Source organism: Cydia pomonella, chromosome 4, assembly GCF_033807575.1.
Source record: "Cydia pomonella isolate Wapato2018A chromosome 4, ilCydPomo1, whole genome shotgun sequence".
Lineage (NCBI taxonomy): Eukaryota > Metazoa > Arthropoda > Insecta > Lepidoptera > Tortricidae > Cydia > Cydia pomonella.
The window spans coordinates 5,545,513-5,559,339 of NC_084706.1; the positions used below are offsets into that span (position 1 = coordinate 5,545,513).

The 13,827-nt window shown below is 36.2% G+C and overlaps 1 protein-coding gene across 4 annotated transcripts in view; it reads left to right on the forward strand.

Moving 5' to 3' along the window:
- LOC133516911 (MOB kinase activator-like 2) overlaps window positions 1-13,827 on the forward strand; it is a 162,242-nt gene that overhangs the window by 73,703 nt on the left and 74,712 nt on the right. The gene's annotated exons all lie outside the window — the stretch shown is intronic.

Here is a 13,827-nt window from a genome sequence, read left to right on the forward strand (position 1 = left end):
GCACAACTATTCTGCCATTCAGTACCATTCAATATTCGCTCATTCAATATAATTGTGCAATATAAGCTGTATTTGCACGAATGAAATCCTAAAAAAAATATAAAAGTTATATAGTCTTTGATTTTATTAAGCAGTATTCACACGATCATACACGTCGGTTTTACACGACTCTATCCTATATCTTGAAATCATGCTGACCGGGTCGTGTAGACGCGGCCCGCAGCTATATTAATTGGCTGTATGCGTTTCTCTTAGTGGATACATGTTTTAAAAAGTAAAAAACAATACAGTAATAACTTTTCCGTCGGCTAAAACACAAAAATAATGGCTTGAATTTTTTAAATTTGTGTTTGACTATAACGAAGAAACTTCTCGTACTATTTTTGCTACAATAAGGTGAACATTTCCGAGTATATTGGAGAAAACAAATTTACGTTTTTAAAACCTGTATCTTGGTCTATAAAATTTTACATAAAAAACTGCATAAGAAACTTTTATTTATATATAAGCAGAATAAATATAATCTTCGATATCAACATAGTTTAAATTTACACTTTCATAGAACAAATTATACGGAAAACGAAATATGTTAAACAAAGGTGCAAAATTGTGCAACAAACTAACGCCAGGGTATTAAAAATAGTCTTTCGTTCTAAATATTCAAAAATAAACTTAAACGATATGTTATTAAAAGTGAAAACATTTCGTTTTAATAGTTAAATATAACAATTGCAAATATGGAAAAACAAAATCAGCCCATTAGCTTGAACGAATGTTTTCAAATACAAACCCGCTATACCATGTTAACTAACAAAAAAAAAAAATTAACTGCCCCTAAAATACTTTTACATTCGAACCATGATATATTTCGATCTAAATCTATTAATTCTTAAATACTGCACTCGCATACCTAAGACGCCTTTTTCGAATTTAGTCACAAAAAAGTCAAATCGATAGATTTAGCGTATGAAATTGTACACCTTATGTTAATTATTATAAATAATAAGTACTAGTTTCTATTAGCACGTCTTGTTATCTTTCATTATAACAAATCATTTTTTTGAAAACAGAGTCACTTAATTAGTAATGATTATTTTTTTGATGGACGTTTAGGTCAACGTGCGTAAAGCAGTGCAGCAGCGCAGCTTATTTGTAAATTTCGTAAAGTTTGCACTGCTAAAAATGGTATTTTTGTATTACACATATCCTGTACTTTAACTTTAATAAACTACATTTTTGTTATTATAAATTTGAAGCAGTGTAAATGAAAATTGACGAAATCAATTTTTTCCAGAAATTACTTCATAACAAGTGACAATTTCTCTGAAAATCGACTTAATTTCTAAGTACTTTTGATACTTAAACAATCCACAACATTTGCTGAAACTGTCCATATACATCATTTTGTATAATATACTACCATATTTTTTGATGATTTTTTAAAAACTGTCCCTTTTTGTTACATATTACACAACAAGCGACTCATTATTAAAAGGCTAGATGATAAAACGTGCTAATAGTAACCAATACGTGTTATTTAGATATTACGTAACAAAAGGTGTACAATTTCAACAACTAAATCTATCAATTTTACATTTTTGCTCTAAAATCGTTACCGGTCTCTTAATTAATTAATATTGTAGTTTTTTCATCGCACGGCCGCGGGTGGCGCTACGAATACCGACCTTACTACTATTCAAATAAGTAACTATTCGAATTTAGGTACTCGTGTTTCCTTGGGATGCCAAAACATACACACCAAGTTATTGTATAGCATTAAGGTAAATTTAAATTCTCATATTAAGTGAATAATGTATATTCTTATGAGAATAAATGTCCTTAAACCACAAAATTATGAAATTAGCATCCCAGCCAAAGCAGGTCTGATACTTAGCATCTCAGCAGTTATGGATAGCCAGCTCACTACATAGTGCAGTAGAAATCGCATAGTTTTATAGTTTTGTAAGACTATGTCCGAAAATAGTATCGAAATCGAGGAATTGCTAAGTTCTGAGCTAGCATTTCGACCAATGCTAGTCTGATACCTAGCATCTCAACAGTTCTAGATAGTCAGCTTCCTATTGCACTAGATTCACACCGTTTTATCTTCTAGAACTAAATTTGACCGAGTTTTGATAGACTAAGTCCGAAACTACACTGTAAAACGTGCATTTCATTAATTTCAGTGATTGTACACTTTAGTTTGTGTTTGTCATTCATTCACCGTTACTTCTGTTTTAACTCATTTCCTCAAAGGTTAACTGGAAGAGATCTCATACAGATCGCCTTTGTTGTATTTAATTTACTCTGTAACTGTGTTTTTCGTGTTTTTATTTCTATGTACAATAAAGTATATACATACATACATACATAAATCCAGTAAATGCTAAGTTTTGGGCTAGCATCCAAGCTAATGCAGGTCTGATACCCAGCATCTCAAGAGTTCTGGATAGTTCGGTGCCTAGTGCATTAGAAAACTTACAGTTTTATCTTCCAGAACGAAAATTGAAAAAGTTCTGAAGGATTTTTTTCGGAATAGTCTATAAATCGAGTAAATGCTAAGTTCTGAGCTAGCATCCCAGCCAATGCAGATTTGATACCGAGGATCTCAGCAGTTCCAGATAGCCTGCTTAGTAGTGCACTAGAATAGATACAGTTTTATCTTCAAGAATGAAATTTGACCGAGTTTTATTAGACTAACTCCGAAACTACTCGGAAAATTGGGAAATTGCTAAGTCTTGAGCCTAGCTTCCCAACCAATACAGGTCGGATACCTCGCATCTAAACAGTACTAGATAGTCAGCTTTCTAGTGCACTATAATGCACACAGTTCTATCTTCTAGAACGTAAATTGATAAAATATGGATAAACTATGTCCGAAACTACTCTGAAAATCGTGAAATTGCCAAGTTCTGACTTAGCATCCCAGCCAATGCAGGACTAATACCTAGCATCTCAGCAGTTCTAGATCGTAAGCTTCCTAGTGCACTAGAATACATACAGTTCTATCTTCTAGAACGTAAATTGACGAAATGTGGATAGACTATGTCCGAAACTACTCTGAAAATCGAATAAATGATTAAATGCTAAGTTTTGAGCTATCCCAGCCAATCCAGATCTGATACCCAGCATCTAAGCAGTTCTGGATAGCCAGCTCCCTAGTTCATTAGAAAACACACAGTTTTATCTTCTAGAATGAAAATTAAAAAGTACAGAAGGATTTTTGTTCGAAATAGTCTAAAAATCGGGTAAATGCTAAGTTCTGAGCTAGCATCCCAGCCAATGCAGATGTGATCTCCAGGATCTCAGCAGTTCTGGATAGCTAGCTCTCTAGTGCACTAGAATACACACAGGTCTACCTTGTAAAACGAAATATGACAAAGTTTTGATAGACTGTCCGAAACTCTAAAAATCCAGTATATGCCTTTGAGCTAATATCCAAGCCAATGCAGGTCTTATACCCAGCACCTCAAGAGTTCTGGATAGCCCGCTCCCTAGTCCTTTAGAAAACACACAGTCTTTTCTTCTAGAATGAAAATTAAAGATGTTCTGAAGGATTTTTGTTCGAAATAGTTTAAAAATCGAGGTGAATGCTAAGTTCTGAGCTAGTATCTCAACCAATGCAGGTGTGATACCCAGGATCTCAGCAGTTATAGATATCCAGCTCCCTAGTGCAGTAGAAGCTACACAGTTCTATCTTCTAGACTGAAATTTAGCAGAGTTTTGAAAGACTATGTCTGAAAATAGTATCGAAATCGAGATATTACTAAGTTCTGCTCTTAGCATCCCAGCCAATGCTAGTCTGATACCCAGCAGTACATCTCAAAAGTTCTAGATAGCCTCCTTACTAGTGCACTAGAATCCACACAGTTTTATCGTCTAGACCGAAATTTGACAGAGTTTTGATTATGTCCGAAACTACTCTGATAATCGAGCTTAGCATAAGCTTAGCATTCCAGCCAATGCAGGTGTGACACCCTGCGTCTCAGTATTTCCGGATAGCCAGCTCCCTATTGCACTAGAATACATACAGTTCTATCGATTAGAACGAAATTTAACAATATATTGATAGTCTATGTCCGAAACTATTCTGAAAATCTAGGAAATGATTATATGCTAAGTTTATAGCTAACATCCCAGCCAATGCAGGTCTAATACTCAGCATGTCAAAAGTTATCGATAGTGAACTGGAATACACACAGTTTTATCTTCTACAACGAAATTTAGCAGTCTATAGGGAATATTACGCGAAACTCTGCGTAGGGGGCGCCACTACCACAATCCATCACGATCTGAGGATCTACCGCAAAACAAGAAAAACCGAAATTTCGTCATCTAACCTGTCTATAACTCTTGCATATTCGAGCGATGAAGAGGCAGATAGCTAAATTTGGATTTTCGCGTTTCCCGGTGATACGTCAATGTCATATTTTATTATCTGTGAATACTTGTCATTACACAGCTTAAGGCATAGTACTCTATGTAGTTACTCTATGGTGTGCGAAAGGTGCTAGTGCTGCATTCTGGCGGCAGAACATTGCAGTAATACTCCCTATTGAAAGTTTAGAGCTTGGTATCCCAGCTAATGCAGGTCTGATACCCAGCACTTCAGCAGTTCTGAACGTTATAAGCCCAAAACTTAGCATTTACTCGATTTTTATTTTATTTCATAGGAAAATTTAGAGTTAGAGTAACAAAATAGGTTTCGAAATAGAAGCATTAAGTTATGTAATTACAAGTTTCCACCGGTAGAAACTGCGTAATGTACATGACGTGCGAAATAACAAAATTAGTAATTCCATCTATGCTTATAATTATAGAACTCGGAACTTATAATCTTACTGGCTATCGAGCTTTTTTGTCAAAAAGCTACATTTTGAGATGGAAGCAAGCCACTTTACACGATGATAGTGGAGACTTAATAAAACGATTTTTTTGGAAGCACCCGGAATTTCGTCCCTTGGGAGCCAAGGTAAAGTGAGGTCTGTTCAAAAAAAGAAAAAAAAATCTACAAGCTTCACAAATCATTCGATTAAGATACATTTTGTGTCAATCGAAAGAAAATAGCTTTGTTTTATGTAAAAAAATATACACAAAATATTTTTAAAGAAATTTAGTATTAAAGTATTCAAATATAAACAAAACTTTTGACGCTTTTTTTCAAAAAGTGTCTTCCACGTTGGAAAATATCTACTAATAAGTACTTTATTATAAAGTCAAACATATTTCTTATCGAAAACTGGAAACCGCATCAAAATCATTTAAGTACTTTTTAGGGTTCCGTAGCCAAATGGCAAAAAACGGAACCCTTATAGATTCTTCATGTCCGTCTGTCTGTCCGATTATGTCACAGCCACTTTTTTCCGAAACTATAAGTGCTATACTGTTCAAACTTGGTATGTAGATGTATTCTATGAACCGCATTAATATTTTTTACATAAAAATAGAAAAAAAAAACAATAAATTTTGGGGGTTCCCCATACTTAGAACTGAAACTCAAAAAATCTTTTTTCATCAAACCCATACGTGTGGGGTATCTATGGATAGGTCTTTAAAAATGATATCGAGGTTTCTAATATATTTTTTTTCTAAACCGAATAGAAAAAAAAATATATGATAAACATTACCATGCAAACTTCCACGGAAAATTGGTTTGAACGAGATCTAGTAAGTAGTTTTTTTTAATACGTCATAAATGGTACGGAACCCTTCATGGGCGAGTCCGACTCACACTTGGCCGCTTTTTATTAAAATGTATGTTCCAGAAGTTGGCCTAGTTTTATTGACATGAAGATTTTTAATTAGTGACTACTGACAAATACCAAAACGTGTAACATGTAACGCGTAACTTACATAGACTTATATTGACTTGCATAGTAATGTATTTTCTGGTTTTGCTCATTGTTATGTGTAAATCATTCGTTTTAGGTAATATGACAGTGTACAATCATACAAATAAAATCTATTTTCGAAATTAACTGTCGTGAGTCATACTAACATTAAACTAATTCTACGGATTTCACTCATGTGTTTTTAGTCACTCGCCGAAGTCCGAAACATGTCGCGCGAGTGACTAAAAACACGTGAGTGGAATCCGTAGCATTAGTTCAAAATCTATTCTATTCTAACAAGTGAACAAAAAACAAATTATTATAAAATTTACTAATTACACGCTCTTTGGACTTATAAAGACAAAAACTTCCATACAAATTAAAGTAAGCAAACTTCTGAAACTTGTATCTTAAAAACTGCTTAACCAATTTTGGAGCGTTTTTCATCATATATTAAAAAAAATATTTGAATTTAAAATGAAAAACTTATTTTCAGACATTCTTCAAAGTCTAGGACATTATTTGCAAGAATAAAGCGCAAACGAGAAAGAATAGGTTTTTAAATATTTCACACAAATCACACAAATATTCTTTTAAGAGATTTAGTTTTAACTCTTTTTACGTAAATAAAAGTATTTTTGTTTTCAAATGATATATGATATATATGCACTCATATGCTATATCAGACTTGCATTGGCTGGGATGCTAAGATCAGAACTTAACAATATCTCGATATCGATACTATTTTCGGACACACTCTATCAAAACTCTGTCAAATTTTGTTCTGGAAGTTAGAACTGTATATATTATAGTGGACAAGAGATTTGGCTATCTGTAACTGCTGAGATGCTAGGTATCAGACCTGCAGTGGCTAGGATGCTTAGCTCAGAAACAAGTAATATTTCGATTTCCATACTATTTTCGGATGCTGGATTTTCAGTGTAGTTACGGACATAGTCTATCAAAACTGTATCAAATTTCAGTCTAGAAAATAAAACTGTAAGTACTCTAGTTCAATAAGGAGCTGGCTATCCGTAGGTGTTCAGATGCTAGGTATCAGACCTGCATTGGCTTGGATGCTAGCTCAAAACTTAGCAATTTCACGATTTTCAGAGTAGTTTAGGACTAAGTCTATCAAAACTCGGTGAAATTTTCTTCTAGAAGATAAAACTGTGTGGATTCTAGTGCACGTGGAAGCGATCTATCCAGAACTGCTGTGATACTAAGTATCAGACCGGCATTGGCTGGGATGCTAGCTCAGAACTTAGGCATTCCTCGATTTCGATACAATTTTCGGACATAGTCTTTCAAAACTCTGCCAAATTTAGTTCTAGAAGGTAGAACTGTGTGTTTTTAGTTCACTAGGGAGCTGGCTATCCAGAACTGCTGAGAAGCTGGGTATCAGACCTGTACTGCCTGGGATGCTAAGCTCAGAACTTAGCAATATCTCCAAAACGATACTATTTTCGGACATAGTCTGTCGAAACTCTGCGAAATTTCATTCTAGAAAATAGAACTTTACGGATTCTAGTGCACTAGAGAGCTGGCTATTATCATTATGGATGTTAGGTATCACTTAACAATTTTACGAATTTCAGAGTACCTAGTTTCGAACTTAGACTGTCAAAACTCGATGAAATTTCGTTCTACAAGATAAAACTATGTGTGTTCTAGTACACTAGAAAGTTGGCGATCTAGAACTGCTGAGATACTGGGTATCAGACCAGCTTTGGATGGAATGCTAGCTCAAAACTTAGCAATTTCACGATTTTCCGAGTAGTTTTGGACTAAATCTGTCAAAACACGGTGAAATTTCGTTCTAGAAGGTAAAACTGTAAGTATTCTAGTGCACTAGGAAGCTGGCTATCTAGAACTGCTGAGATGTTAGGTATCAGACCTGCATTGGCTGGGATGCTAAGCTCAGAACTTAGCAATATCTCGATATCGATACTATTTTCGGACATTGTCTAATTTGTCTATGAAAACTGCCAAATTTCGTTCTTGAAGTTAGAACTGTGTGGAGTCTAGTGTACAAAAGAGCCGGCTATCCAGAACTGCTGAGACGCTAGGTATCAGACCAGCATTGGCTGGGATGCTAGCTCAGAACTTTAGCGTTTACTCGATTTTTAGACTAACTCGAATAAAAATCGTTCAGAACTTTCTCAATTTTCTCTTTAGAAGATGAAACTGTAAGTTTTCTAATGCACTAGGAAGTGGGCTTATCAGAACTCTCGAGACGCTGGGTATCAGATCTGCATTGGCTTGGATGCTAGCTAAAATTTTTGTATCCTCACAAATTTCAGAGTAGTTTCGAACTTAGTCTGTCAAAACTCGGTGAAAGGACCTTGCGTCAAAATTGCCCCAAAAGCAAAACCAACAATCATGAGAGTTGGGCCATTAATTAGGTCTTCAACAGTACATTACGATACAAGTGCGAATAATAGGAAATTCGAAACGTGTGGCGATAAATTAAAACACGACCCAAGGGAGTGTTTTAAATCGACACGAGTTGCGAATTACCTATTCGCACATGTATCGTACAACGTTTTACAGTACATATGGCTCTTTAAATGTTTGACATAGTAACGTAATATGCTAATTTTCGTACTAGTGCAGTAAATTAGCACCATATGTACTGTAAATCTACTTTATTTCATTCTATAGGGACTATAATTAATAATCAAACGAACTTACCTGTGAAGTTTGATTACAATTATACGAGTATCCAAATCCAAGACAACAAATATAATTTACTAATTCCATTGCAGAACTGAGATATTAATATGTTTGTCAGCGTGAATACGAGCTATGAAAATTCTGTAGATATAATAATTCTGGTGTGTAGTTAAAACAAAATATATGAATATCGAAGGTATTTTTACCGAATATGGCGTATCCTACATTCGTTGGGTTAACTTGTATTTTTTTCTGGAATATCATGTTTTATTACTATATAAAACCGTTCAAAAACTCTTATCTACTCTAGGTACATATGAGTACCTATGTTCTATGTTCAAGTGTTCAATTATAATAGCTATGTCACCTGCCGTTTAATAATATAATTATAACTATGGTATTAGAAGGACGCTATTGTGTATTATGTCTTCGTTCGGTTTTGCGAGTGCGTCGATATATTTTAGAAGACAGATTACCATAAGCACAACCTCGAAATGCAGAATACCTACACGAACATGCTCATATTGAGGTAAATACACATTCTACTATGCATTACGATATTGACTTATATTGTTTTATTACTACTGAGTTTTTATTGTTTTATTTGTAGGTTGCATTTAATAATATTCAAGCCACATGTCCACGATGTTGGCAAACAGCTGAGATAACAGGCTAACAGACTGAGACGACCGGTTTGGCCTAGTGGGTAGTGAAGTGACCCTGCCTACGAAGCTAATGGTCCCGAGTTCAAATCCTGGTAAGGGCATTTATTCGTGTGATGAGCATGGATATTTGTTCCTGAGTCATGGGTGTTTTCTATGTATTTAAGTATTTATAAATATTTATATATTACATATATCGTTGTCTAAGTACCCTCAATACAAGCCTTATTGAGCTTACTGTGGGACTTAGTCAATTTATCTAATATAGTCCTATAATATTTTATTTATTTATTATTTATAACAACTTGCTGTAAATAGTAATTGTGTTAATAAAACCAATAAGTAACTACAAAATATCTTCGGTATCCTAATGATTAATGACCGGTATTCTCTGAGTAGGTAACCCGTTTTCTGATAGATTGTATTCACAGTGACTAACATATGAATATCATAGTTCTGCAATGGAATTCAACTTGATGCCTATAGAACGAAATGAAGTAGATTTAAAGACCTAACTCTTAGCTGTGTTGGTTTTGCGGCGAAGTTCCATACAAAGTTGCCCATGGTCCTTTCGTTCTAGAAAATAAAACTGTGTGTGTTCTAGTACACCGGGAATATCGCTATCTAGAACTGCTGAGATGCTAGGTATCAGACCAGCTTTCGCTGGGACGCTAAGATTAGAACTTAGTAATATCTCGATAACAATACTATTTTCGGACCTAGTCGATCAAAACTGCAAATTTCGTTCTAGAAGATAGAACTTTATGGATTCTAGTGCATTAGAGAGCTGGCTATCGATAACTGCTAAGATTTTAGGCATCAGACTTGCATTGGCTGGGATGCTAAGCTCAGAACTTATTAATTTCACGATTTTCCAAGTAGTTTCGGACTAAGTCTATCAAAACTCGGTCAAATTTCGTTTTAGAAGATAAAACTGTGTGTCCTAGTGCACTATAGTGATGGCTATCCAGTACTGCTGAGATGCCGGGTATGAGACCTGTATTGGCTGGGATGCTAAGCTCAGAACATAGCAATATCTCGATATCTATACTATTTTCGGACATAGTCTTTCAAAACTCAGCCAAATTTCGTTCTAAAAGATAGAACTGTATGTACTTTAGTTCACTATGGAGCTGGCTATCTAGATCTGCTGAGATAATGAGTATCAAACTTGCATCGGAATGCTAGATCCGAACTTAGCATTCACTAGATTTTTAATGTAGTTTCGGACATTGTCAATCAGAACTATATTTCGTTCTAGAAGAAAGAACTATGTGTATTTTAGTTCACTAGAGTACTGGCTTTTCAGAACTGCTGAGATACCAGGTATCAGACCTGCATTGGCTGGGATGCTAAGCTTAGAACTAAGCAATATCTCGATATCGATACTATTTTCGGACATAGTCTATCAAAACTCTGCCAAATTTCGTTCTAGAAGACAAAACTGTGTGTATTCAAGTGCTTTAGGAAACTGGCTATCTACTGGCAGCTTTCGCTGGGATGCTAAGCTCAGAACTTAGCATTACCTCGATTTCTATACCATTCTCAGATATAGTCTTTCAAAACTCTACCAAATTTAGTTCTAGAAGATAGAACTATGTGTATTTTAGTTCACTAGAGTACTGGCTTTTCAGAACTGCTGAGATACCAGGTATCAGACTTGCATTGGCTGGGATGCTAAGCTCAGAACTAAGCAATATCTCGATATCGATACTATTTTCGGACATAGTCTATCAAAACTCTGCCAAATTTCGTTCTAGAAGACAGAACTGTGTGTATTCAAGTGCTTTAGGAAGCTGGCTATCTAGAACCTCTGAGATGCTAGGTATCAGACCAGCTTTCGCTGGGATGCTAAGCTCAGAACTTAGCATTACCTCGATTTCTATACCATTTTCGGACATAGTCTATCAAAACTGCCAAATTTCGTTCTAGAAGACAGAACTGTGTGGATGCTAATGTACTAGGGAGTTGACTATCTAGAACTTCTGAGATCCTAGGTACTAGACATGCATTCTCTGGGATGCTAAGCCCAGAACTTAGCAATTTCACGAATTTCAGAGTAGTATCGGACTAAGTCTGTCAAAACACGGTGAAATTTCGTTCTAGAAGATAAAACTGTGTGTATTCAAGTGCACTAGGAAGCTGGCTATCTAGAACTATTGAGATGCTAGGTATTAGACTTGCATTCGCCGGGATGCTAACCTCAGAACTTAGCATTACCTCGATTTCTATACCATTTTCGGACATAGTCTATCAAAACTGCCAAATTTCGTTCTAGAAGACAGAACTGTGTGGATGCTAATGTACTAGGGAGTTGACTATCTAGAACTGCTGAGGTCCTGTGTATTAGACTTGCATTCGCTGGGATGCTAAGCCCAGAACTTAGCAATTTCACGAATTTCAGAGTAGTATCGGACTAAGTCTGTCAAAACACGGTGAAATTTTGTTCTAGAAGATAAAACTGTAAGTATTCTAGTGCACTAGGAAGCTGGCTATCTAGAACTCCTGAGATGCTAGGTATCAGACCAGCTTTCGCTGGGATGCTAAGCTCAGAACTTAGCATTACCTCGTTTTCTATACCATTTTCAGACATAGTCTTTCAAAACTCTACCAAATTTAGTTCTAGAAGATAGAACTGTGTGTATTTTAGTTCACTAGGGAGCTGGCTATCCAGAACTGCTGAGATGCCGGGTACCAGACCTGCATTGGCTGGGATGCTAAGCTCAGAACTTTCCAATATCTCGATATCGATACTATTTTCGGACATTGTCTATCAAAACTCTGCCAAATTTAGTTCTAGAAGATAGAACTGTGTGTATTTTAGTTCACTAGGAAGCTGGCTATCTAGAACTGCTGGGATGCTTGGTATCAGACCAGCACTGGCTGGGATGCTAGCTCAAACACTAAGCAATTTCATTATTTTCCGAGTAATTCCGGACTAAGTCTGTCAAAACACGGTGAAATTTTGTTCTAGAAGATAAAACTGTGTGTATTCTAGTGCATTAGGAAACTGGCTATATAGAACTCCTGAGATGCTAGGTATCAGACTAGCTTTCACTGGGATGCTAAGCTCCGAACTTAGTATTACCTCGAATTCGATACCCATATCGGACAATCTTCCAAAACTCGGCCATATTTAGTTCTAGAAGATAGAACTGTGTGTATTTTAGTTCACTAGGGAGCTGGCTATCCAGAACTGCTGAGATGCCGGGTACCAGACCTGCATTGGCTGGGATGCTAAGCTCAGAACTTTGCAATATCTCGATATCGATACTATTTTCGGACATAGTATATCAAAACTCTGCCAAATTTCGTTCTAGAAGACAGAACTGTGTGTATTCAAGTGCTTTAGGAAGCTGGCTATCTAGAACTCTTGAGATGTTAGATATCAGACTAGCTTTCGCTGGGATGCTAAGCTCAGAACTTAGCATTACCTCGATTTCTGTACCATTTTCAGATATAGTCTTTCAAAACTCTACCAAATTTAGATCTAGAAGATAGAACTGTGTGTATTTTAGTTCACTAAGGAGCTGGCTATCCAGAACTGCTGAGATGCCAGGTGCCAGACCTGCATTGGCTGGGATGCTAAGCTCAGAACTTTGCAATATCTTGATATCGATACTATTTTCGGACATAGTCTATCAAAACTCTGCCAAATTTCGTTCTAGAAGACAGAACTGTGTGGATGCTAATGTATTAGGGAGTTGACTATCTAGAACTGCTGAGGTCCTGGGTATTTGACTTGCATTCGCTGGGATGCTAAGCCCAGAACTTAGCAATTTCACGAATTTCAGAGTAGTATCGGACTATGTCTGTCAAAACACGGTGAAATTTCGTTCTAGAAGATAGAACTGTGTGTATTTTGGTTTACTAAGGAGCTGGCTATCCTGAACTCCTGAGATGCCGGGTATCAGACCTGCATTGGCTGGGATGCTAAGCTCAAAACTTTGCAATAGCTCGATATCGATACTATTTTCGGACATAATCCATCAAAACTCTGCCAAATTTCGTTCTAGAAGATAAAACTGTGTGTATTCTAGTGCACTAGGAAGCTGTCTATCTAGAACTCTTGAGATGTTAGATATCAGACTAGCTTTCGCTGGGATGCTAAGCTCAGAACTTAGCATTACCTCGATTTCTGTACCATTTTCAGATATAGTCTTTCAAAACTCTACCAAATGTAGATCTAGAAGATAGAACTGTGTGTATTTTAGTTCACTAAGGAGCTGGCTATCCAGAACTGCTGAGATGCCAGGTGCCAGACCTGCATTGGCTGGGATGCTAAGCTCAGAACTTTGCAATATCTCGATATCGATACTATTTTCGGACATAGTCTATCAAAACTCTGTCAAATTTCGTTCTAGAAGATAGAACTGTGTGGATGCTAATGAACTGGGGAGCTGGCTATCTAGAACTGCTGAGATCCTGGGTATTAAACATGCATTCTCTGGGATGCTAAGCCCAGAACTTAGCAATTTCACGAATTTCAGAGTAGTATCGGACTAAGTCTGTCAAAACACGGTGAAATTTCGTTATAGAAGATAAAACTGTCTGTATTCTAGTGCAACAGGAAGCTAGCTATCTAGAACTCCTGAGATGCTAGGTATCCGACCAGCTTTCGCTGGGATGCTAAGCTCAGAACTTAGCAATATCTCGAT